This window comes from Piliocolobus tephrosceles, chromosome 2 (assembly GCF_002776525.5).
Source record: "Piliocolobus tephrosceles isolate RC106 chromosome 2, ASM277652v3, whole genome shotgun sequence".
NCBI lineage: Eukaryota > Metazoa > Chordata > Mammalia > Primates > Cercopithecidae > Piliocolobus > Piliocolobus tephrosceles.
In genome coordinates, this window is record NC_045435.1 from 96376517 (window position 1) to 96401103 (window position 24587).

The 24587-nt window shown below is 38.5% G+C and overlaps 1 long non-coding RNA gene across 2 annotated transcripts in view; it reads left to right on the plus strand.

Annotated features, from left to right (window-relative positions):
* The window catches only part of LOC111555464, a 128393-nt gene that overhangs the window by 5403 nt on the left and 98403 nt on the right, over positions 1-24587 (plus strand). For both annotated transcript variants that reach the window (XR_002735538.1, XR_002735539.1), the window contains exon 2: positions 2938-3097. This is a non-coding gene — a long non-coding RNA (uncharacterized LOC111555464). The remainder of the gene's footprint in view (positions 1-2937; positions 3098-24587) is intronic.

The window sequence follows — 24587 nt, forward strand, 5'->3', positions numbered from 1 at the left end:
TTTTTTTTTTTTTTTTTTTTTTTTTTTTTTTTTGAGACAGAGTCTCGCTCTGTTGCCGGGCTGGAGTGCAGTGGCTGGATCTCAGCTCACTGCAAGCTCCGCCTCCCGGGTTCACGCCATTCTCCTCCCTCAGTCTCCCGAGTAGCTGGGACTACAGGCGCCCGCCACCTTGCCCGGCTAGTTTTTTTGTATTTTTTAGTAGAGACGGGGTTTCACAGTGTTAGCCAGGATGGTCTCGATCTCCTGACCTCGTGATCCGCCCGTCTCAGCCTCCCAAAGTGCTGGGATTACAGGCTTGAGCCACCGCGCCCGGCCCTTTTCTCCCTTTTATCTCCTGTGGCTTGGAGCTTTCTCATCTTTTCCATTTCCCACCTCCCGTAGAGCCAGCTGGTCCTACGAGTTAAGTTGGGGTTAGGGGAGGGATTTGGCTTCAGAGGCCTCCAATCCTTGGCTTGATATTCCAACCCAGCCTTCCTAACAGCTCTGTGTTGGGGTTTCAGTCATAAGCTTGACCTGCAATCATGGTATTTTTCTTTCCTTCACCACTGACACTTGAGAATTTATCTTCCTTGTGGACTTCTAGGGCAGTAGTGGCTTATGGTCCAATGTGTGATTTGAATATACCTGGATCCAATGGCTTATTTATGCTTTGAATAGAATGTAAGGGTCTAGGCTTGAGAGTTAGATCTGGCATCATATTCTTGTCCAGCCATGAATAGCTGTGAAAACTTTACCTCTCTAAGTCTCAGTCTTCTGTGAAAAGGACATCATCATTTATACCTCAAAGGATTTTGTAATGAATGCGTCAGAAAATATATCACAAGCACTTACTAGAGTGTATGTCACAGAAGATGAAGCTTTATAGTTCAAAGCCTTTTCTAGGAGTTGTACAATGAGAATGCTTGGAAGTGACTGATTCTGATGTGAGGTTGGGGCAGTTGCTAGAACATTATACATTTTTCTGGTGTTTCCCTTTTCATTTCCTGTGATCCTGTGCTCTTGTGAAATCTCATTACAGCCCTAGTCACTTTGGTTCATTACAATAAAATTTTTCTTGGAATGGTGTCAGTCAGTTTATGCAACTTGATTACACTGGAATAGTCCAGGAAAGGTAGATACAGAATAAATAACAGAAATAAAACCCCTCTGCTGCCACAAGATTTATATATATTACCCCCTTAGGAAAGGACAAGTACGTACATGGTGGGGTGCTTGAAGCAAAAAGGCCCACCCGTTGCCACTCTCTCCCTACATTCATACTTGTGTATCCATCTGCTCCAGAGTAGATGTGGGATAGCATATTTCCCCCCATAAAGGTTAAATTACGTCTATTTTTCAGTGAGACATAACCTTGACATTGCCAGATCCATTTCTGGCAACTTATGCAACTCCCATCTAAAAATAGACATTCTTAGAATCACATCTGTTTAAATGGGAGTAATTTCAATCTTATTGAAATAAGTTTAGAAAATGTGTTTGAGTATTATTAATTGTAGAACTTCATTGCGAATGAACTTGGGGACTTTTGCTTAGATGTTGTTTGTAATCTCAGTTGACCTGGAAGTGGAATTTTCAGTCCTTTCTTGTCACCATAGAATGAACTTTAATGGTAGTATATAACAATATATCTTATCTACAGGCACATATTTCTTTAACATTAAAATAGTGGCTGCATCTTAGGTCATTTGCTCCATGAAGCATTGCCGGTGTAGAACTGAAACATTTAAAAGAAGGTCACTTTAAAAAGAGGTCTTACCCCACAGTTTTTCTGCTCAATATAAAAGCGGATTAAGCTTCCTGAGAGAGTACAGGAGGAGGTAAATTCCTCAAGGAGAGGGGATAAATTGTTTTCATCATTGTAACTAGGGCCCAAAAATGCCCGTTCATAGGATGTGTTTAGTACATGTATTTTGTACCACTTTACATACAGTATTAGAACTTAACAAACATGTACATCTACTTCTTTCCTCCCAGCCTTTTGTGTTGTTATACATTTTATTTTTGTACTACATCATTCTTATTTTCTTTAAAATGGTTAATTATCTTTTAAAGAGGTTTAATAAAAATGTACCCAAAAAGTTACCATTTCTAATGCTTTTCATTTTTTGTGTAGATCCATATTTTTATCTGGTATTATTTTCTTTCTGCTGGCAGAACTTCCTTTGTTATTTTTTGTAGTGTGGGTCTGAATGTGATAAATTCTTTCAGTTTTTGCATGTATGAAATATTTTTATTTAACCTTCATTTTCGAAAGACTGGTTTTGTTGGGTATAGGATTCTATGTTGACAATTGTTGTTGTTTTCTAATAGAAATGGGGTTTGCTAGGTTGGTTGCCCAGGCTGATCTCAAACTCCAGGCTTAAGTGATCCTTCCCTGTTGAACTCCCAAAGTGTTAGGATTACAGGCTTGCACCATTCATGCCTGGCCTATTTTTTTTTTTTCTTTCAGAACTTTAAAGTTGTGGCTCCACTGTCGTCTTGCTACATTGTCTGTAAACAATGAGAAATCTGCTGTCATTTTATCTTTGGTCCCTCATATGTAAAATTTTTTTTTTTCTCCGACTGTTTTTAAGATTTTTGCCTTTATCACTAGTTTTGAACAATTTGAGCAATTTGATTATTTGTGCCTTGGTGAGAGATTTTGTGTTTCCTGTGTTTAAGGGTCATTAAGCTTCTTGGATCTCAGAGTTATAATTTTCATCAAATTTTGAAAATTTTTCTCCATTATTCCTTAGAATTTTTCTGTCCCACTCTTCTCTCCTCTACTTTGGAAACTCCAGTTACACATATTTAAGGCTAAAGTTGTTCATAGTTCACTGATGCTCTGTTGTTGTTTTTTTCTTTCTTTTTTCTCTCTCTATATGATGGCTTTATAATACGAAAACTTGGGTAAGCTAAACTACATTTCACAGACTTTCCTTTCTTGTGTGTTTACAGATTGGGTGGGTCACAAGAACTCATCTTTCACAATTTGGAAGCTGGAAGGAAAGAAGCACTTTTGTAGCTGACTCACCTCAATGGCATGAACAGTGTCTGAGCCTACAACTGTGCTACCTTCTCTGGATTTTTCTTCACTTTTTCCTTACTCATGAGCCAGGTATGTGTTTTTAGTTCCATAAAAAAGAGCCCTGGCCAGGCGTGGTGGCTCACACCTGTAATCTCAGCACTTTGGGAGGCTGAGGCAGGCAGATCACTTGAGCTCAGGAGTTTGATACCAGGATGGGCAACATGGTGAAACCCCGATCTATAAAAAATACAAAAAATTAGCCAGGCATGGTGGCATGAACCAGTATTCCCAGCTACTCAGTGGGCTGAGGTGGGAGGATATCTTGAGTCTGAGCCGAGATAAGTGCCACCGTGCTCTAGCCTTGTTGACAGAACCAGAGCCTGTCTCAAAGAAAAAAAGAAATTACCATTGCACCGAAGTCAAAGGCAACAAGAAAAGACATGGATTTCAGTCTATCCTCATGGAGTTCTAGCTCATGATTACAGGGTTTCAGCTTGCTTGCGATAGTCTTTTCCTGACATTCCCTTACTGACTTCCTTCCCTATGGGCTCTATATCAGATGCAGAGACACAGCCTTACAGAAGCTGCTTAACCAGCCCTCATAACTGCATAAGCCAATTCCCTGTAACAAGTTTCTTTATATATGTATGTATGTGTTCGACTAGAGAAGCAGGACCAGTGTGAGATATACAGAGGTACTATTCCCAGACTGTGCATATTGCATACTGATTCCCCTACATCTTTTAGGTGGTTATTTCCTGGGCTTCACAGTTTCCTTACATTCGTTCCTTACATTAGTATTCTGCTGAATACATGGGGAGGACTAAAGAACTTTCCAGTGTTCCCTCTCTGTGAAGCCCTCTCCTCTCTTATATTCTGTTTGCAAACTCTAGCTGCTCTAATATTTTTGCACTCCACTTTTTCTACTTACGGCGTCTGCTGGGAGTCTGCCTGTGTTCCCTCTCTGATGTGACTAGAATGTGTTCCCCAAAGTTTGTGTGTTAGAAGCTTAATCTCCAATGTAACAATATTGAGAGTTGGGACTTTCAAGGGATGATTAGGTCATGAGGATGATTATTAGGTCATGATTAGGGCATTAGCTCTGGCCTCATGAAAGAATTAATGTTGTTGTTATGGGATTGGGTTAGTTATTGCAGGAGCAAGTTCCTGATAAAAGGATGAGTTTTGCTCCCTTCCCCTGTGTGCTCTCTTGCCCTTCTGCCTTCTGCCATGGAATGACTCAGCAAGAAGGCCCTCACCAGATGTACTCTTCTTGACCTTGGACTTCCCAGTTTCCAGAACTGTGAGAAATGAGTTTCTTTTCTTTATAAACTGCTGAATCTGTGGTATTCAGTTATAGCAACATAAAATGGACTAAGACAGAAGATTGGTACTGAGAAGTAGGGCTGTTGCTATAACAAATACCCACAAATGTGGAAGTGGCTTAGGAACTGGATAATGGATAGAGGCTAGAAGAATTTGGTATAGCAAGGTAGAAAAGCTTGGATTGCTGTGAATGGTGCATTAAGGGCAGTTCTGATGAGGGCTCAAAAACAGGGAAGAGGAGCGAAAGTCTGGAACTTCTTAGAGATTACTTAGGTGGTTGTGACCACAATAATGAAAGAAATATGGACAGTAAAGGCCGTTCTGATGAGGTTTCAGATGGAAGTGAAGAACAAGGTATTGGAAACTAGAGCAAAGGCCACCCTTGTTATAAAGTAGCAAGTAACCGGGCTGAACAGTGTCCCTGCCCGAAGGCTTTATGAAAGGTGGAAGTTACGAGTGATGAAGTAGGATACCTAGTGAATCACGAGGTCAGGAGATCGAGACCATCCTGGCTAACACGGTGAAACCCCGTCTCTACTAAAAATACAAAAACTAAACCCGGGAGGCGGAGCTTGCAGTGAGATCGGGCCACTGCACTCCAGCCCGGGCGACAGAGCGAGACTCCGCCTCAAAAAAAAAAAAAAAAAAAAGAAGACATATCTAAACAGCAAGTCCTCCATGCTGCACATGGCTACTTTTAGCTTCTTACAGTAAAATAAGTTAGGAAAGATACAATTTAAAGACAGAATTTATCACTAAAAAGTCTGTATACATTCTGTCTTGCCCTTCTGCCTTCTATTGTGGGATGATGCAGCAAAAAGTCTTCACCACATGCAAGCCCTTCACCTTGGACTTGCCAGCATCCAGAACTGTGAGAAATGAATTCCTTTATAAAATAAATGACCCAGTTTGTGGCATTCTGTTATAGTAACACGAAACAGACTAAGACACCTTTTCTGTGCTCCAGCCTGGAACACTCTTTCAAGGCAGAAAGATGGGCCAGTTGCAGGGCTCAACTTATTTGTTTCCCATCCTTCAGGAATCACTGTCCTTTGTTTGATGTGGAGTGTCTTGAAAAACTATTGTTTCTTATATTTTGTCCTGTGATTTTGTTGTTTTAGATGGAAGAGTAAATTAAGTCCCTGTAACTTCATCTAAGTTGAAAGCAAAGTTTCAATACATGTATTTTGAATGTAAGAATAAATTTCTCTTTGGCATCTGTCATGAAATTAAACCTTGAATTGTGAATATATCTGATACTAAGGGAAAAAACTAACTTTTTTAGAGTGATGACCCTTTATCCACCAGTGGTGTGTGTGTGTGTGTGTGTCCATGTGCGCACACACATATGCACAAATTTTTTATCTACTGGTGGTGTACGTTTGTTATTGTACTAAAAACCTTCACTTTAGAGCACTTTTAGAAGTGTGTATTAGTGTTGTTTTATAGCAAGGAATCTTTGGATTGTTTTATGTCTAGGAAATGAACCAACCTGTAAATTGTGTAATTGTGTTTTTGTTATATTAGTTTGCCCATCTACTCACTTTTATAATTGAAACCTGGCAAATTTTCTTAGTGTTTCCAAGTGCTATATAGGAAGTTAAAATACTGTGAATACTAGGTAAATATGAGTTGACCCACTTTATAGCTAAAAAGAGAAAACATTCTGAACTGAGATACACACTAAGTAAGCAAAGGGATACACACTAAGTAAGCTACTGATATTTTGTATTCTCCACTGTGGGCCAGGAAAACTGCCAAGCATTTTGTATTATTTATTTACTCTTTATAACAGCTTTGTAAGCGGAGTTTATGGTCCCATTTTACAGATGAGAAAAATGAGACCCCTAAGAAATTTATTACTTGCTTAAGAATATACAGCAAGTGTCATAGCTAGGATTTGAACTCAGGTTTGTCTGCTTCCAAATTTCATGTTTTTTTTTTTTTTTCTCATGTTATAATTCCCTTATGGAGGTTAGCATACCATTCAAGTCATTACATTTAGTGGTAATTTCACAGGGAAAGAATGAATAAGTCTGGCCGATTGGTGACATGCAAGACATGGACCAATACAATACAGTTTCAGTGGTTACTGAGTAGAGGCCTATAGTCATTCATGAATAAAGAAGGCACTAAAGCTGGTGTGCGGTATACTAAAACTAGTTTATCATAATCACAGGGTTTAGTTGATAACAAATGAATATAAAACCATAGTGTTTTAATTGGTTAGAAAGAAAAAAGTCATTGTATCTCCCTTATTTTCATCATACTCAATGTAATATTTCTTAACCTTACCCAAGCACTGAAACAGTCCAGAAATTCCTCCCTAAGTGGAGGGTATGAATAAGTTCATTGACTCAGTTACGGCATCAGTCAACTTTTATTGAGGGCCTACAATATGCTTAGCACTCCTCCAGGTTTTGTGATGAGGTATGTATGTTTGAATCAATTAGAGAATAATTCAATATGTGCTATAAATCAAAGGTTGAAAATATAGGTCTACCATTGTTTTTAGAAAGGTGAATTAATTGTATATTTCATATGAAAATTCAGATTTATTTCTTCTTTTAAGAAAAAATCTGACCTTCCAGCTTATATTTAAAAAAATTAAGAAGAGCTGGTAGCAATTGCTGTACCTTAGATAAGGGATGGGTTCTTGAATTTGTCACAATAACTACTATGTCCTATTGGTTCTTCTACAGGGAAGCTAAGTATCAATTGCCATTGCAGTTGTCACTGTTGATTGTCAAGAATATTGCCTGACTAACTGCTGATGGCATTTGGTTTATAGCCTCTTGCTGTAGATTTAGAGAAGGTATTATAGATGCTTTTATGCATTTTATTTAGCTCAGAGTTTTTTGAGAGTTAAGGGGGGAAGAAAATAAACAAATGGACTTTAGAATGTAAGAATGGCTTTGGAAGAGAATCTATAGTTGGATAATAAAACTAGATGTTGAAAGGGAAGTATTGATCAGAGGAGGATTTCAGGAAAGAAGTATGTAGAAGGAATGGGTAACAAGGTTGGAAGGAAAATTATCTTGGTACAGATAGATGAAAGAAAGAAGATAAATGGAAAGAAAGGGGAGGAAAAAGGGGAGAAAGAACAGGGGAAAAAAGGCAGGCAAGATTTTCTGTGGAAAGAATTGCATCCCTATGACAACAAAAGTGAGGAACGTCAAGAGTATAGTGGACGCTTAACCAAGTAGAGTTTAGGTCTTGGTCAAATAGAGGCTCACACATTGTTTTTTTAAAAAGTAAATTAGCTGTCATTTTTCGTATAAAAATCCACATTTCTGTTTTAAGAAAAATCTGAATTTCTAGCTTGTATATATATGTGTGTATATGTGTGTATATATTTAGAGATAGGGTCTCACTCTGCCATCCAGGCTGGAGTGCAGTGATACAATAATAACTCACTGTGATCTTGAACTCCTGGGCTCAAGTGATCCTTCCACCTCAGCGTCCCGAGCAGCTAGAACTACAGGTGTGTGCCACTGTGCTTGGTTACTTTTTTCTTTAGAGATGGGATCTCACTATGTTATCCAAGCTGGTCTTGAACTCTGGCCTCAAAAGATCCTCCTGCTTTAACCTCCCAAAGTGCTGGGATTACAGGTGTGAGCGACTGAGCCCAGCCTCCTAGCTTATTTTCTCTCTCATGAAGGCTGATTTATAGAGACTTCACTTCTGATTACTGAGGTTGTGGGATTCCTTCCTTATGTAATGGAATTATGATGAGAAAAACTATAATTAAATTAAGAAAATAGTAAAGGTGGAGCCAAGTGTGATCTAGATTGTTCCGCCTTAGGGGACATTTTGGGAAGAGTTTGTGCCAAGTCAAAGGGTGAAGTCACCAAGGACATAATTTGCACTTTATTTTAAAAAGTTAAATTTATACCTTTTTTCTCAAGAAAGATTTGGTGCTGTAGAACTTTTGGTTGATCTTCTGACTTGGGTTAGTTCAGCATAAATAATAAATCATGTAGTTGCCATTCTTTGTTGTTTTGCTATTTGATTCACCGGAATTGGTTTGTGGTGGAGATTGTGGGTTGCCAGCTAATATCCATTCTCTCCTTTTTTCTTAGTAAAACAGAATCCTGATTTTATTCTGGGCTGCAGTGTGCCCAGCTAAAAGACTGTACTATGTTTCACAGCTTTCCTTGCGAAGCGTAGCCAATGGGATGTAGGCAGACGTATTGAATGGGTTATCCAAAAAGATTGCTGTGTTACTTCATTTTCTGTATACTGGAAACTGGGTGATTTACAAAGAGAAGGAATTTATTTCTTACAGTTATAGAGGCTAAGAAGTCCAACGTCAAGGGGCCACATCTGGTGAGGGTCTTCTTGCTGGTAGGGACTCTCTGAAGGGTCCTGAGGTGGCACATGGCATCACATGGTGATAGAACTGAGCATGCTAGCTCAGGTTTTTCTTCCTCTTCTTATAAAGTCACCAGTCCCATTCCCATGATAATCCATTAATCCATTATCCCATTAATTCTTAAATCCACAAATAGATTAATCCATTCATGAGGGCAGAACTCCCATGACCCCGTCACCTCTTAAAGGCTCCACCTCTCAGTACTGCCACACTGGGGATTAAGTTTCAATATGAGTTTTGGAGAGGACAAAAAAAATATTCAAACCATAGCAATTGCTTAAAGGAAGCTGACTCAGTTGGGACAAGTGCCTGTTTTGGTCTTCTTTTTTTTTTTTTGTGAGATGGAGTCTCGCCTTGTTGCCCAGGCTGGAGTGCTGTGGTGCGATCTTGGCTCACTACAAGCTCCGCCTGCTGGGTTCACGGCATTCTCCTGACTCAGCCTTCCGATTAGCTGGGACTGCAGGCACCCGCCACCATGCCCGGCTAATTTTTTTTCTATTTTTAGTAGAGATGGAGTTTCACTGTGTTAGCCAGGATGGTCTCAATCTCCTGACCTCGTGATCCACCTGCCTTGGCCTCCCAAAGTGCTGGGATTATAGGCGTGAGCCACTGCACCTGGCCTGGTCTTTCTTACTCCTTCCTGCTTCCTGGAATGCCGACACGATGCTGGGTGTCTGACAGCTGCCTTGGACCATGAAGTAACCTTGCTATATGGATGTGCTGCAGCTGGTGGGGCAGAATAGTAGTTGGAGTCTGGGGCTCTGCTGTTTATGGGCTTGTTATATATGAGAGAAGAAACCCCATGTGTTTAAACCTCTTCTCTTTGAATTTTCAGTTAAGTGAAGTTGAACCTAACCCTAGCCTAAAGAGCACTGTTGTCTGAATGCAATCCCAGGACACTGAGAAGCTGGATAAGCACTCTCTTAGTGCTCTCTGTTGAATTTGTATATGGCTTGGATCATACTCTCTACCCTAACCTTGATTCCAGAGAGTTGGGCCAGCTCAGGGTGGGGTGTAGGAGGATGCACTGTATACACACTGACAGTATATGTGTCTCCTCAACATTCAGAGGCCACATGGCAGGGCAGATGTTCATTAACTAATTTGGGCTTATCACATCTATTTAATAAACAACAGCGAGGACAGATAGTGCCCTACAGGCATATTAAAGGGAAGACTTGATCAAATTTAGCATTGTTTATTGTCTGCCTTGCAAACAAGGCACCTGGATTTTTACCACGAAACTAGCAATAGAGTCCCTGAAGCGCAAGTTTAAAAACCTTCAAATCAAATGACTTGTAGTTTGGTTATGTGTTGCAGAGTTGACATCAGCTGGCATATATGACTGTGTCCATATTAGCTGTTATATTATTAAAATAATTTTGGCTGGGTGTGGTGGCTCACGCCTGTATTCCCAGCACTTTGGGAGGCTGAGGAGGGTGGATCACAAGGTCAGGAAATTGAGACCATCCTGGCTAACACGGTGAAACCCTGTTGTTACTAAAAATACAGAAAATTAGCCGGGCATGGTGGTGGGTGCCTGTAGTCCCAGCTACTCTGGAGGCTGAGGCAGGAGAATGGCGTGAACCCAGGAGGCGGAGCTTGCAGTGAGCTGAGATTGCGCCACTGCACTCCAGCCTGGGCAGCAGAGCAAGGCTCCATCTCAAAAAATAAATAAATAAATAAATAAATAAATAAATAAATAAATAAATAAATAAAAATAATAGTTTCATCCTGGTTGGGAAATAGCTATTGCTCAACCTCCCCAACACCAGATTCCTCTCTTTGGGCCTTCTAGACCCCTGCGTGAACCAGCAAGTAAGAGGTGAATGCTTGACAGCAGGGACCTTCCTGGATTTAGTCACTACCCATTTGCAAAGTTAGGCATTTGAACCTATGGTGTTGTTGACAAAAAGAGTCAAACTCTATAAAATATTTGAAGAGATTTAAACTGAGCCAAATATGAGTGACCATGGCCCATGATTCAGCTTTCAGGAGATCCTGAGAACATGTGCCCAAAGTGGTCGGGGTGCAGCTTGGTTTTATACATCTTAGGGAGATATGAGACATCAATCAAGTACATTTAAGATGTATGATGGTTTGGTCCAGAAAGGCAGGGCAACTTGAAGTAGAGGTGGGATGTGGAATGGGGTGGAGCTTTTAAGTTATAGGTAGATTAAAAATTTTTTGGGTTGGCAATTGGTTGAAAAAGTTATTGTCAATAGAAAGGAGTATCTAGGTTAAGATAAGAGGTGGTGGAGACTAAAGTTTTATCATCCAGATGAAGCTTCCAGGTAGCAGGCTTCAGAGAGAATAAATTATAAATGTTTATCAGACTTAAGGTCCTGTTAATGTTAAATGCTGGTTGGCTTTTCCTGAATTCAAAAGGGAGGAGGACATAATGAGGCATGTCTGATCCCCTCCCCACCCCCCGAATCATGGCCTGAACCAGTCTTTCAGATTATAGGAAGTCTATTCAAATGGTTGTGGGGCATTCACATTTTATTTTTGGTTTATAGTGTCATTATCCCAGCAGTACTACTGCCGCCCTATATTTATCGATAGTTTGATTGAAACAGTATACAGGGGATATCACTCCAGGCAGTTTATAGTTCACCCCTGGATCAAATCAGATCCACAGAGAAACTGAGAATGTGTACTGCATTTCAATTAGCCTCTGCTACCCCTTATCCCCATGAGAACTGGTTTTGCTGAATTGTCATGCAATCAGCATGACAATGTGATATCATCAGTCTGAGCTGTCAACAGCCCAGGCTGAGAGACAGGGAGGGAAACAGCACAAATGACACTCATTGTCGTCTGTCTCTTGGGAATGTTGTCAAGGATGTGTGTTTTTATATCATGGTGTCTATTTATAAGGATACTCAGAGAAATGCCTAACTGCTTTTCGATGTAAGAACAATTGTATTACTCCTGAGAAACTGTTCTCTTTTTAACTTTACTAATCTCTTTGTAAGTGTCTAGTTTTCTGTTCTCCTTGTTTTTGTAAGTAGACTTATATCTATTCTGGAATAAGGCAGAGAATAAATAAATAAATTAAGTTAAATTAAATGAATCATATCACATTTAAATGAAATTATGAAAAAACTCAAAGCCCATGATCAAAGAAACCTAAATATGTAAGCATTTTGCATTTTTTTCTCAGTGGAATTTTAGTATTAGCTAATCACAATTATACTGAGTAATAATTATGATACTCAATTTTAAAAGCTCTGGAATGAAAATAACTAACTGAAGAGAATATTCTCTCTAAATTCATATGTTCACAGACATGTAAGCTCTTTTTTATTACTGTATTTTTACAGATAAACACTTCAGCACAGTCAAGGCCTTGCACAATTAAATTTGGAAACTTTGCTTTAATTCTAAGGGAGGCACAATACGAATGTTTGTGCAGGCTTTGTCCTAATTTGCCTTTGAATAAACACAGGGACAGTCTGTTCATTTTCATAAACATGTAATCTAGACATACCCAAGTACTGTGTCTTCTGGGATTGTCTTTCCATTTTCTCCTTCTGTTAATAAATGGATTCTACCAGGCACGGTGGCTCAGGCCTGTAATCCCAGCATTTGGGAGGCCGAGGCAGGAAGATTGCTTCAGCCCAGGAGTTTGAGACCAGCCTGGGCAACAAAGTGAGACTTCTGATTCCATAAGAAGTAAAAACGTCAGCCAGCTGTGGTGGGTCACATGCCTCTAATCCCAGCTACTCAGGAGGCTGAGGCAGGAGGATTGTTTGAGCCCAAGAGGAGCTGTGATTATACTACTGCACTCCAGTCTGGCAACATAGCACAACCCTGTCTCAAACAAAAAAGAAAAGAAAACAAATGGATTCAAGTCTCATCCCATGTAACTCTGGAATGTCCTGTTCCCTGTCTAAGATTATCAAAGATTCCCAAGAGGGTTGCATTCTCCTGGTTATCTCCTACTGATAGCAGCAGGAGACAGCCAAATTCCTAGGCAGACAGGGGCAGGTCCTCGGTGAAACCTGATGTTTAAGGTGTAGCAGGACAAACCGCAGACAAAACCCCTCCAACACCGAGTTAAAGAAGGAAGGGCTTTATTCAGCTGGGAGCTTCAGCAAGACTCACGTCTCCAACAACCAAGCTCCCTGAGTGAGCAATTCCTGTTCCTTTTAAGGGCTCACAACTCTGAGGGGGTCCACATGAGAAGGTCTTGATCCATTGAGCAAGCAGAGGGTATGTGACTGGGGACTGCATGCACTGGTAATTAGAATGGAACAGAACAGGACATGGATTTTTGCAGTGCTTTTCTATACAATGTCTGTAATCTATAAATAATATAACCGATTAGGTCAGGGGTCGATCTTTAACTACCAGGCCCAGGGTGTGGCATGGGCTGTCTGCGTGTGGATTTCATTTCTGCCTTTTAGTTTTTACTTGTTCTTTCTTTGGAGGCAGAAATTGAGCATAAGACAACATGAGGGGTTGTCTCCTCCCTTAAAGGCAAAGACTGCTTAGAACCTGAAAACTGGGCTGCCAGTGCCAGGTAGGGTCCACAACCTGAAGTGAGAACTTTCTTGATACTAATTGAATTTAGCTAATTGAAGGGTGCTTTTTCCAGGCCAGCCCATGGGCCAATCAGCACACACTCCCCTATTCTGAGCCCATAAAAACACCAGACTCAGCGACATGTTGGAACTACCTGCCTTTGGGTAGGGGCTACCCACTTCAGGTCCCCTCTGGTGTCAGCAGCTGTTTTGTCACTCAATAAAACTCTGCTCCACCTTGCTCACTCTCTGGTTGTTTGCATAACCTCATTCCTCTTGGACACAGGACATGAACCTGGAGCCTGCCCGGATGTGAAAGGAGTTGTAACGCTGTATCCCTCCCACCCTATGCCAGTGCTGGGTGGCTGTCCCATGTGTTGGGAAGTGGTGGTGGGGCCAGGCCAGCCCAGGAGCCATCACGCGCCAGAGTGGGGCAGCGGGACTGAATAAGCTATAACACAAATGAGCTGAAACATGTTCCTGGCTGGCCCACCAAGCTGCCAGCTGTGACACGTTCCCATTTGCCGGAACAAGACAAGAACTGTGACCCTTCTGGGGACCCAGACCCCAGGACTCTCTGAGTCAGAGCTGTGACACACTGTAACACCCCCTTGGGGCTCCTCTGTTGCTGGTGTCTCTGAGTTTTTGGGCACCACTGCTTTCCCCCTGTCCAGATGCTGGTGCCTGGTCTAGCTACAGCCCCTCACAGAACTCAGGCCTGTGCTGGTGCCTGGAGCTACCCGCCCCACTGCAGCAGCTGGCATGCCTGGCTGTGCATCATGGCTGGACCCTACACTTGTTCACTCACACACCCCTTGCCACTCTGCACCTGGCTTGTCCCCAGTGGGCATGGGATCTGGGCCGACAGTGAAGCTGAGCACAGCCTGCCAGGCTGAGGGGGTGGAGCCAGCCCAGCAGTCACAAGTGAAACTCAGGCAGAGGCACCACTGGCCACAGTGGTTTCCCAAAAGAATCGTGTGTCATTACTGTTAGTGGTGCCTACTTTATACAGGTCTGCAGCAACTTCAGTTCTTGCCTTCTAAGAACAGAAAATTCAACTGAGGCAGGCCATAAGGCAGAGTGAGAGACTGAGGCAAGTTTTAAGCAGGAATGAAAGTTTATTAAAAAGTTTCAAGTAGGAATGAGAGGAAGTAAAGTACACTTAGAAGAGGGCCAAGCAGGTGGTGTGAGAGAGTCAAGTGCCCAGTTTGACCTTTGACCTACAGTTTTGTATGTTCCAGCATCTTCTGTCCCTTCTCCCCTGATTCTTCCTTTGGAGTGAGCATGCACAGTGGCCTGCTAGCACATGGGAGGGACCACATGCGCAGTGTGTTTACTGGAGTTGTATGCATGCTCAGGTGAGGCATTCTTCCCTTACCAGTTGAGTGTTCCTACAGGAAGGTCATATACCAGTTAAACTCTGCCATTTTGGCTCTTAATGCACATGCTTGAGACCACTCACTCAATTCCTGAGATCTTATTGGAAAGCTGCTGATAACCAGTTTCAGTTTTTTCCATCTATTGGGAGACTGCGTTTCTCTGGTGCTGGCTGCAACCCATTAGTGTTTTGGAGAGACAGTTAACAACCACCTGACTATCACCTAATGGTTGCCTAATATTCCTAGGGGGGCGTCTCTCCTACCCTGCTCATGTCTGCCTGACTACCTAATGTAATACTACTTTAAATTATTATTGTGGTTGATTTCTTAGCCCCCAAAATGAATCATCCCTCCTCCTTTCTTATTTCCCAAAACATTATTAGCACAGGGTTATTTTGTGTAGCACTTTTAAAAAAATTGGAGATAACCTAAGAGGCCATAGCACTGCAAAAATGGGGATCACCTTAAAGTTCAGTGTTAGGCAGCATTGCCCCTGGCTATTTCCATCACAAGGAAACAGCCTTCTTTCTCTTGAGCCCCCTCCTGCTCCCTTGTTGCTGGCCCCTCCTCCTCTTCTTGTTTATTGTACAACAAAACCACTCACCAGGCAAAGCTTAAAATTTGCTGGTACTTGAACCTGCAGAGAAATTTAACTGCCTCCCTCAACCTCCTGCCCATATCAGAATAGAGGCCTTTGTATGCTAGAGTTTCCGATATCAAATAATGGCAACAATAATAGTGAAAACATTTTACATTATATTTTACTTTAAGTTATAGTAGAGCAAGTTTTGAGTAGGGCTCTCTTCCCACCAACAAGATTCTTGGGATCTTATCATTTGTGAGGAGGAATCTGGAGACTGTATTATAATAGACACCCTTTTATCTGATATTATTGAATTGTTAGAAGAGTAACTATTAAGAATTAATTGAAAAGTCAGTTAATGCAAATATTCATAAAATGATTGATATCTTATGTTTTATATTTTATTAAAATGTGTAACCTGTTCATCTTTTGATGTTGGGCTAAGTTTTCTTTTGATTACTTAGTGATTAGAGTTCTAGTGTCTCTTTTTTATAAATTCTAGCTATAATATATTTGGTACAGTGTCTTGTTTTTATTTAAAATAAAATGAGAACCTAATGATATTTTTAAGCAATCATGGCAAAATCCACTTAGGTTTTTATGATTATTTTTCACCAATATTTATATTTATCTAATTTGCATCTTATTTGACCACAGTCCTCTTTAGCAATTTGCTTTTATTTATTTTTCCAAAGTAGTCAATTTATGTGTCCTAGAAGTGACAACCATCTTTTTTTTTCATTCATTTAATCAGTTTCATTATCTTTTAATATGCAGTTACAATTGGATGTAAAACTAGCATTAACATCTTTGGGGCCAGGTGCGGTGGCTCATGCCTGTAATCCCAGCACTTTGGGAGACCAAGGTGGGTGGATCACTTGAGGTCAGGAGTTCGAGACCAGCCTGACCAACATGGTGAAACCCCGTTTCTACTAAAAATACAAAAATTAGCTAGGTGTGGTGGCAGGCACCTGTAATCCCAGCTACTCAGGAGGCTGAGGCAGGAGAATCGCTTGAACCCAGGAGGCGGAGATTGCAGTGAGCCGACATTGTGCCATTGCTCTCCAGCCTGGGTGACAAGACCGAAATTCTGTCTCAAAACAAACAAACAAACAATCTTTGGGAGCAGACACAATGGACTCCTGGTAAGTGTGTATTTCACAGTGATATAAGGGCCAAATGAGGCAGCAGCACGTGGGGCAGGTGATGTTCTACACAAGGAATGGAGGATGTCGATTAGTTCAGACAGTTGGTTAGCAGAGGTGCTTTATGACAGCTTCTCTGAGAGCAGATTAATATTAGTAATCAAAGGCCTACGGCCAGCTCTGCCTACCAGGTATGTGACTTCAGAAATGTAACATCACTTCTCTGAAACTCAGTTTCATCTGTAATTTGTGAAAAAAATAACATTTGCTAAACCTACCTGCCAGGAAGATCAAATGAAATAATGTACATGAAAGCTTTTTTTGAAATAGCAAAATACTGTTAAGAAATAGATGTTTTTGCTACTTTAGGTTTTATTTTATTTACAACATTTGATAAGCTGTGGGGATGTATTTCCTTGGAGTCTCTCCTATTTTTTCCTTTGTTTATGATGACTGGTGTTCCAGATTTTCAGCTTAACTGGAGTGGTATGTGATGTGGAAAGGCTAATTGAGCTTTATTGTCTTGAACATGAGTTGCCTTTTCTCAAATGATAATTAACAGCCTTTCCAGATTCTAGTTTCAGAAATAAATTGGGTTCCAATTATATGTATGTTGAAACATGTGATGGTTGACTTGGCAACATAATGGCCCCCAAACAGAAGTAATCATCTTCCCCAAAACTATTCATGAATTTCAGCTTCTGACACTTAAGACCGCTGATGGTGTTATCCAATTATTGTATCCAAACACAATAATTTTGGCTAAGAGTCTTCATAGTGCTTATATATATTATATATATATTTAGTATATATAACATATTTATATATTATTTATTATATATAATATAATATATAACATTATATATACTAAATATATAATAAATATAAATAATATATAATAATATATAAAATATATAGAATATATTATTTTATATAGTGAATGTAAACAAGGCACATGTTATGATTTAAATTTTACAGAAAAGGAAGCTGAGACTGAGAGAGATTAAGAATCTTATTGAGACTCACAAGGGTGGTAGCAAGTAGTTGGGCTGAGACACGAATCTAGTGCTTCTGATGCTAAATGTCATAATGACTACAACTGAAATTCTCTAGATAGCAGAGATTGGATAAGTATACCTGAATGATTCACAGAGCTCAGGCAAATAGTAGATACACTGGATATCTGACAAGTCAAGACATAAAGGAATAATTTCATTTTTAAAAATATATTGATTGTATTTAAAAATAATATAGTCCTTAAGATTTTCTCCAATCTCCAGAAAACTTTTCAAGTGAAGTACCTCAGAGTTTAAAGCAAAGGTCTAATTTTTTATTCTGAAAAAGTACAATAAATATACTGCTCATGTATCCAGACCTTTTGGACACTGTGGTATCCAGGTTAGTTAGAAAATGCCAGTAAAAATCTCAACATATTCTCATGAGACTTGATTGTTGTATTTATGTTTTACATTAGGATTGTGTGATATAAATGAAATACTTAGAACATTGTAATATAAGAAGGATTTAGTCCTTGTATTTATAACATTAAACAGAGTAGAATTCTATTACAACAAAACTGTTATGAATGTTTGCATAGGTCAAAAGTATAATCATGGTAGGTCATTAAAAGTTTGGTGATAATGAAGGCTGATAGTATCTTTAAAGAGAAGAGATAGATGGTGGTTGGCCTAAGAGGGCAAGCTAAACATCTTCACCATAAAGCTCTCTCTAATAATGTCAGAAAAGATGTATTTTTGGAAGGAATAAATTCAGTGCTGGACAACTGCTTTTATTCATGTGCCATCAGTAAAGCAGACATTTCTGTCCTCTTGAAGAAGAACACAGGTGGAGATCTATCAGTGGAGGAAACTGCATTCCTAAACACTGACACCACTGGATTATTGAAGATTATGGTATAATAGCTTCAAAATTCTGAAGGAAGATGATTGTGAATCTAAAATTCTATATCCAAGCAAACTAATGTATAAGAAAAAAGGCAAAATAAAGGCATTTTCAAAATATGCAACAAGTCAGAAAGTTTACTTCCGCAGACAACTCCAGGAAAATAAAATATAAATCCAAGGAAGATGAAGACATGGGATAAAGGAAATATAGGTATATAAAGAAATCAGTAAAAATTGAGGTTGTATCTAAATCATATTGTTATGTAATGAGTGTCAACCGAAATAACAGCCAGAGAGAGGCTCTCTAAAATACAATGATATTTATCTGGGAAGGAGCATTGCAAGGGAATTCACATACCATGGTAAAATATGTGCATATTCAGGGAGATAAAGGAAGACAAAGGTTTTTAATGGAAAAATGAGAAAGATTACATAATTGTTTTGAGTTAAATTGTTTTGAGATCTTTGGCTACAAAAATTAGTTACAAGGATGGCACCAGTCAGAAATTGGAGAGGCAGTTGCTGGACAGATGCCCTTTCAAAAGCATTTGTGTGTGTGTGTGTGTGTGTGTGTGTGTGTGTGTGTGTGTGTGTGTAAGGTTGTGATGGCTGTTGTGTAAGGGTATGGTTTTTGGAGTCTTTTGTGATAGTTCTTGTTATCAGGCATTTGTATATGAGACCCCTGCTACCCCTGCTTCATGGCTTTCCCTGGCTCTGTTTCTCAAGGTTTTTAATATGAGTGACTCCATTTTGATTCTGACAACTTTCATATAAGGGTGAAATACGTTACTGGTAATTTCTAGAAGAATAGAAATACGTATTTTCTAACCCAACAAAAGGCATAAAGAAGAAAAAAGAGCAACCATAAACCATAGTAAATTAAAAATATTATAGTAAAGAAGTTAAAAGTTTACAGTTGTCAGTAACCACAAAAAATGTACATGTGTTATATATTTTGTATTAAAAGGCAACCTTTGTTTTATGTTAAAACTGTCTCAGAACTTCACCTCACTGCTGTTTATAAGACATGCTAAAGTCAAATAACAGCATGATTGAAAGAGGGATTGAAAAATTTATGCCAAACAACTGCTATTGTAAAGGAGGGTGTAACAATATTATTATTAGAAAAAATGAATTCAAGGAAAATGACATTAAATAGAACAAACAAGAATAATTCATATAGATCAAAGTCATGCTACCCCAAGAATATGCGTTATAACCTTTTTTATTCCTAACAACTCAGCAGAGTTGTTACACATAAAACAAAATGAGGAGAAATAAAGGAATTTGTGATTACCATGGGGTATAATAACACCTGTTTCAGAAACGGACAGATACAGTAAACAAAAAATTAACATACAGATTAAAAAAATAATACAGTGAACATGTTTGTTCCAATAGGCATATGTAAAACTTTGTACCAAGTGTAAAACATACCAGCTGTTTTCAAACAACCATGACAAAATTATTTTATAAAGAGAATCTTCCACAAAATTTAAAATATAGAAATCGTATAGAATGTAGTCTCTCACCAGAATTTAATAAATTAGTTATTAAATTTAAAAAGGTAGCTACAGAGAGGCTGGAAGTAGTGGCTCACACCTATAATCCCAGCACTTTGGGAGGCCAAGGTGGTTGGATCACTTGAGGTCAGGAGTTCAATACCAGCTTGGCAACATGGTGAGACCCCATTTCTACTAAAAACATAAAAAGTAACCAGGCACAGTGGTGCACGCCTGTGTTCCTAGCTACTTGTGAGGCTGAGGCAGAAGAATTGCTTGAATCCGGGAGGTGGAGATTGCAGTGAGCTGAGATCACACTGCTACACTCCAGCCTGGGCGACAGAGCAAGACTGTCAAAAAAAAAAAAAAAGGAAAAATAAATTTAAATAAAAGATAACTACAAGAAAATATTTACTTGGGAAATTTAAAAATTTAAAATTTAAAAAATATTCCATCTGAAGAAAGGAACCTCGCCAAATTGTTTTATAGTCAAGTTTTTCAAACATCAAGGATTCTTCATTATGTAAAATGTTTCAAAGCATAGTAAAAGATGGAAAATAATGCTAAAAGCAAATATGATAAAGAAATGTGAGTGTAACAACTTCTAAGTAATTATTAGATTAAATGGGGAATGTTGAGTATAACAGCTTCTAAGTAATTATTAGATTAAATGGCAAATCAAAATTGAAATAATAAACCATATTAAAAATTTAGTTTAAAAATGAAAGGACTGCATATCAAAACGTAGGGGATGCAGCCAAAGCAGCATTAGGGGAAAATTTGTAGGATTACATGTACTTATGAGAAAACATGAAAAATAAATGGACTATATTTTCAATTTAAAAACTAGAAAAAGAACAAGGTAAATCCAAAGAATGTGGAAAAAAATAAAATAATAAAGAGAAAAGCAAACATTAAAGTTATGAAAAAAAGAGTAATGATCAATATAATTTGTTGATAAGTTAAAAAAGCAAATTTTGTTCTTTTAAAATGCTGTTGAAATAGACAAACTTTTGACAATTGTGATCAGGAAAAAAGAGAAGGTTTGTAAATATAACCTTGATAATAAGAAAGGGACATACTTATAGATACAAATGACTTTTTAAAAATTATAATTCTTATAGCAATAAATTTAAAAATCTAAATGCAAAGGATGATTTTCTATAAACTCCTATAATTAATTTACAAGGTAGAAGGTAGAAAAATATTCTTCCTAAGAAAGGCACCTGGCCCAAATAGTTTTACAGTCACATTTACCAAACACTAAGGATTGTACATTAAATAAAATGTTCTAAAGCATAGAAAAAGATGGAAAGCTTTCTAATGTATTTAATAGTGCTAAAAGCAAATATGACAAAAAAGACATAGTTTACAATAGCATCAGAATAACAAATACTTAGGAGCAAATTTAGCAGAATAATTGTAAAACTTATAAAACTATAAAACGTTCTTGAAAGTAATCAAATAAATGTATCACATAAATAAATGGAAATGCATCTCATGATCAGGGATTAGAAGACTTACTATTGTTAAGATGGCAATGCTGCCAAAATTGAACTACAGGTTCATCACAATCCTTATCAAAATCCCAGTTAGCTTCTTTGCAGAACTGACAAGCTGATTCTAAAATTTATATGGAAATGTAAGAGATCCAAAATAACCAAAAGAAGAGCAAAGTTCTTGTATTCACACTTCCTGATTTCAAAACTTACTACAAAGCTACATTAGTCAAGAATGTGGTACTGAAATAGGGATAGACATCTAGGTCAATGGAATAGACCTAAGGGTCCAGAAGTAAACCCTTATTTGACTTTGGACAGGAATAACAAGAGGATTCAAAAGGGGAAAGAATAGTCTTTTCAACCAGTGGTGCTCATTTGGAAATTAACATGCGAAAGAATGAAGTTGAGACACTATCTCACACCATATGCAAAAAAATAATTCAAATGAATCATAGACCTAAATGTAAGAGCTAAAACTATAAAACTCTTAGAAAAAACATAGGCATAGGTGGCTCATGCCTGTAATCCCAGCACTTTAGGAGGCCAAGGCAGGTGGATCACTTGAGGTCAGGAGTTCAAGACAAGCCTGGCCAACATGATGAAACCCTGTCTCTACTAAAAATACAAACATTAGCCAGGCATGGTGGCACATGCCTGTAGTTCCAGCTACTTGGGAGGCTGAGGCTGGAGAATGGCTTGAAACAGGGAGGCGGAGGTTGTAGTAAGCCGAGATAGCGCCATTGCACTCCAGCCTAGGCAACAGAGTGGGACTCTGTCTCAAAAAAAAAGGAAGGAAAAAATGTAGGCATAAATCTTCATGACCTTAGAATAGGCAGTGGTTCCTTACATATTTCACCAAAGTACAATCAATAAACTAAAAAAGTAGATAATTATATATTAAAATTAAAAATTTTATGCTTCAAAGCATATCAAGAAAAAAGAACCCACAAAACATGAAGAAATATCTGCAAATCATGTATCTGATAACAGAGTTGTATCTAGTATACATAAAGAACTCTTACAAGTCAGTAGTAAAAAATAGGCCAATTAAAAAATAGGCAAAATATTTGAATAGTCATTTCTCCGAAGAAGATATACAATAACCAACAAGCACATGAAAAGATGCTCATCATTAGCTCTCAGGGAAATACAAATTAAAATCACAACGATATGCCACTTCACACCCAGTAGGGTGGCTACATTCGGACAGAAAAAATAACAAGTGTTGATGAGGATGTGGAAAAAGTGAAACATTCATATGCTGCAGGTGGGAATGTGAAATGCTGTAGCCACTTTAGAAGACCATCTTTCAGACCCTCAAAAGGTTAAAACAGATTTATCATATGACCCCATCACCCATTAGAAATGAAAACCTTGGTGCTCACAAAAACTTGTATATGGGTGTTTATAATAGCATTATTTATAATAGCCAAAAAATGGAAATGATGCAAACGTCCATCATTTTGGATAAAGTAAATGTACTATGTACATGCAATGAAATTATTCATCCATAAAAAGGGATGAAGAACTGATGCATACTGCAACATGAATGACCTTTGAAAAACACTATACTAAGTGTGAAAGAATCCACTCACAAAAGATTACATATTGTATGATTCCATTTATATGAATTGTCCAGAATAGTCCAATATATACAGAAAGAAGATACATTAGTGGTTGCGTAGGGCTGGGGATGCATTTCAGGGAAATGGGGAATGACTGCTAATGGTATGTAGTATTTTGGGGGTGATAAGAATGTTCTCAAATTGGTTATGATGGTTATATAGCTCTCTGAATATGCTAAAAATGATTGAAATCTATACTTAAAATGGGTAAATTGTATGGTATGTGAATTATATCTCAATGAAACTGTTAGAAAAAGTAAACAAAAGGGCTAAAACCCAGTTTCAGTTATTCACTATAACATATTAAATTTTATTTTTACTTTTATTTTGATATCTTGATAAATCAGCCATGTGTTAAAATAATCTTGTTAGCCTAGAAATGCTAGGATAACTGATCATAAGTAACCATGTTAGTATAATTGTAAGTAAAAGATTCAGAATTTAATATGTAAGAATTTAAATGTAAGGATTCTTCTGTTTTGGAGGAACAAAGGAGAGAAATTTTCCCCTTCCTTGCACATCAAAATGACAGGTTTCTTTTTTAATTTCATTTTTTTTTTTTTAGAGACAGGGTTTTGCTCTGTCACCCAGGCTGTAGTGCAGTAGTGTAATCATAGCTCACTGTAGCCTCAAGATCCTGGGCTCAAGCAATCATCTTGCCTCAGCCTTCCAAGTAGCTTGGGACTACAGGAGCATGCTGCCATGCTTGGCTAATTTTTAATTTTTTTTGTAGAGATAGGGTCTCTACATGTTGCCCAGGTTGGTTTTGGACTCCTGGCTTCAAGTGATCCACCCACCTTGGCCTCCCAAAATGTTGGGGTTACATGTGTGAGCTACAGTGCCCAGCTTAAAATGACAGCTTTTAAAACACTAATATAACCGCGGTCATTTTCAAGAGTTGCCATTGAGTTAATAAGGTTGGAGGGGCCTTGAGATTCTCAGAAGGGGAATGGAGACCTTGCATCTCTCATGTGGAGGTGAGACCCCCTGACAATCAGTGTGGGAAAGAAAAGCAGACATTGTAGTCAATAGCCAGCTAACTATTTTGTTAAGACTTTTCTCATTTTGTTGAGACTTTTCTGAAATAATTACAGACATGAAGCACCATTATATTGTGAAGAGACTGATCCATCCCTCCCCCAATACACTGACAAATTAAATGACACAAGCTCTGTGGTCATCTTAATGAATGCACAAAAGCATTTGATTTTAGTTGATTACCTGGTTCTCTTCTCCAAGGGCACCCCACCCCCTGTTTTGTTTTTTCCCCAAGGGAAGGGCCAAGGACCACATGTGGGAATTAAGGCTATATTTTATATTATCTCATACAATTTCTGGAAATGAGATGACACAGAAGTTTTTGCTTCTCACTTTGGGGGTAGAGCTGTGACCTTTCTAAGTCTTAAATTTATGCTGATATTCGGAATGTAATAATAGTTTATTTGAATTCTTTTCTTAGCTCACTTTAATATAAGAGCGACTTTATTGATTCTATTGCTCTTTTAACTGAGCCATCTTTTTTTGTATACAATATACCCACATCATAGTCTTCCCATCGTGGTATGTAATTCCACACCAACCATGCCCTTATATTACAAGGCTGTGGAACCTCTGATAACAGCTATGTTGAGATGTAAACCTGTGGTGCTATGTCCTCATAGAATTTTATTTAATTGATATGTAATTCATGTTTTGTTAGTTTCTTAGGCC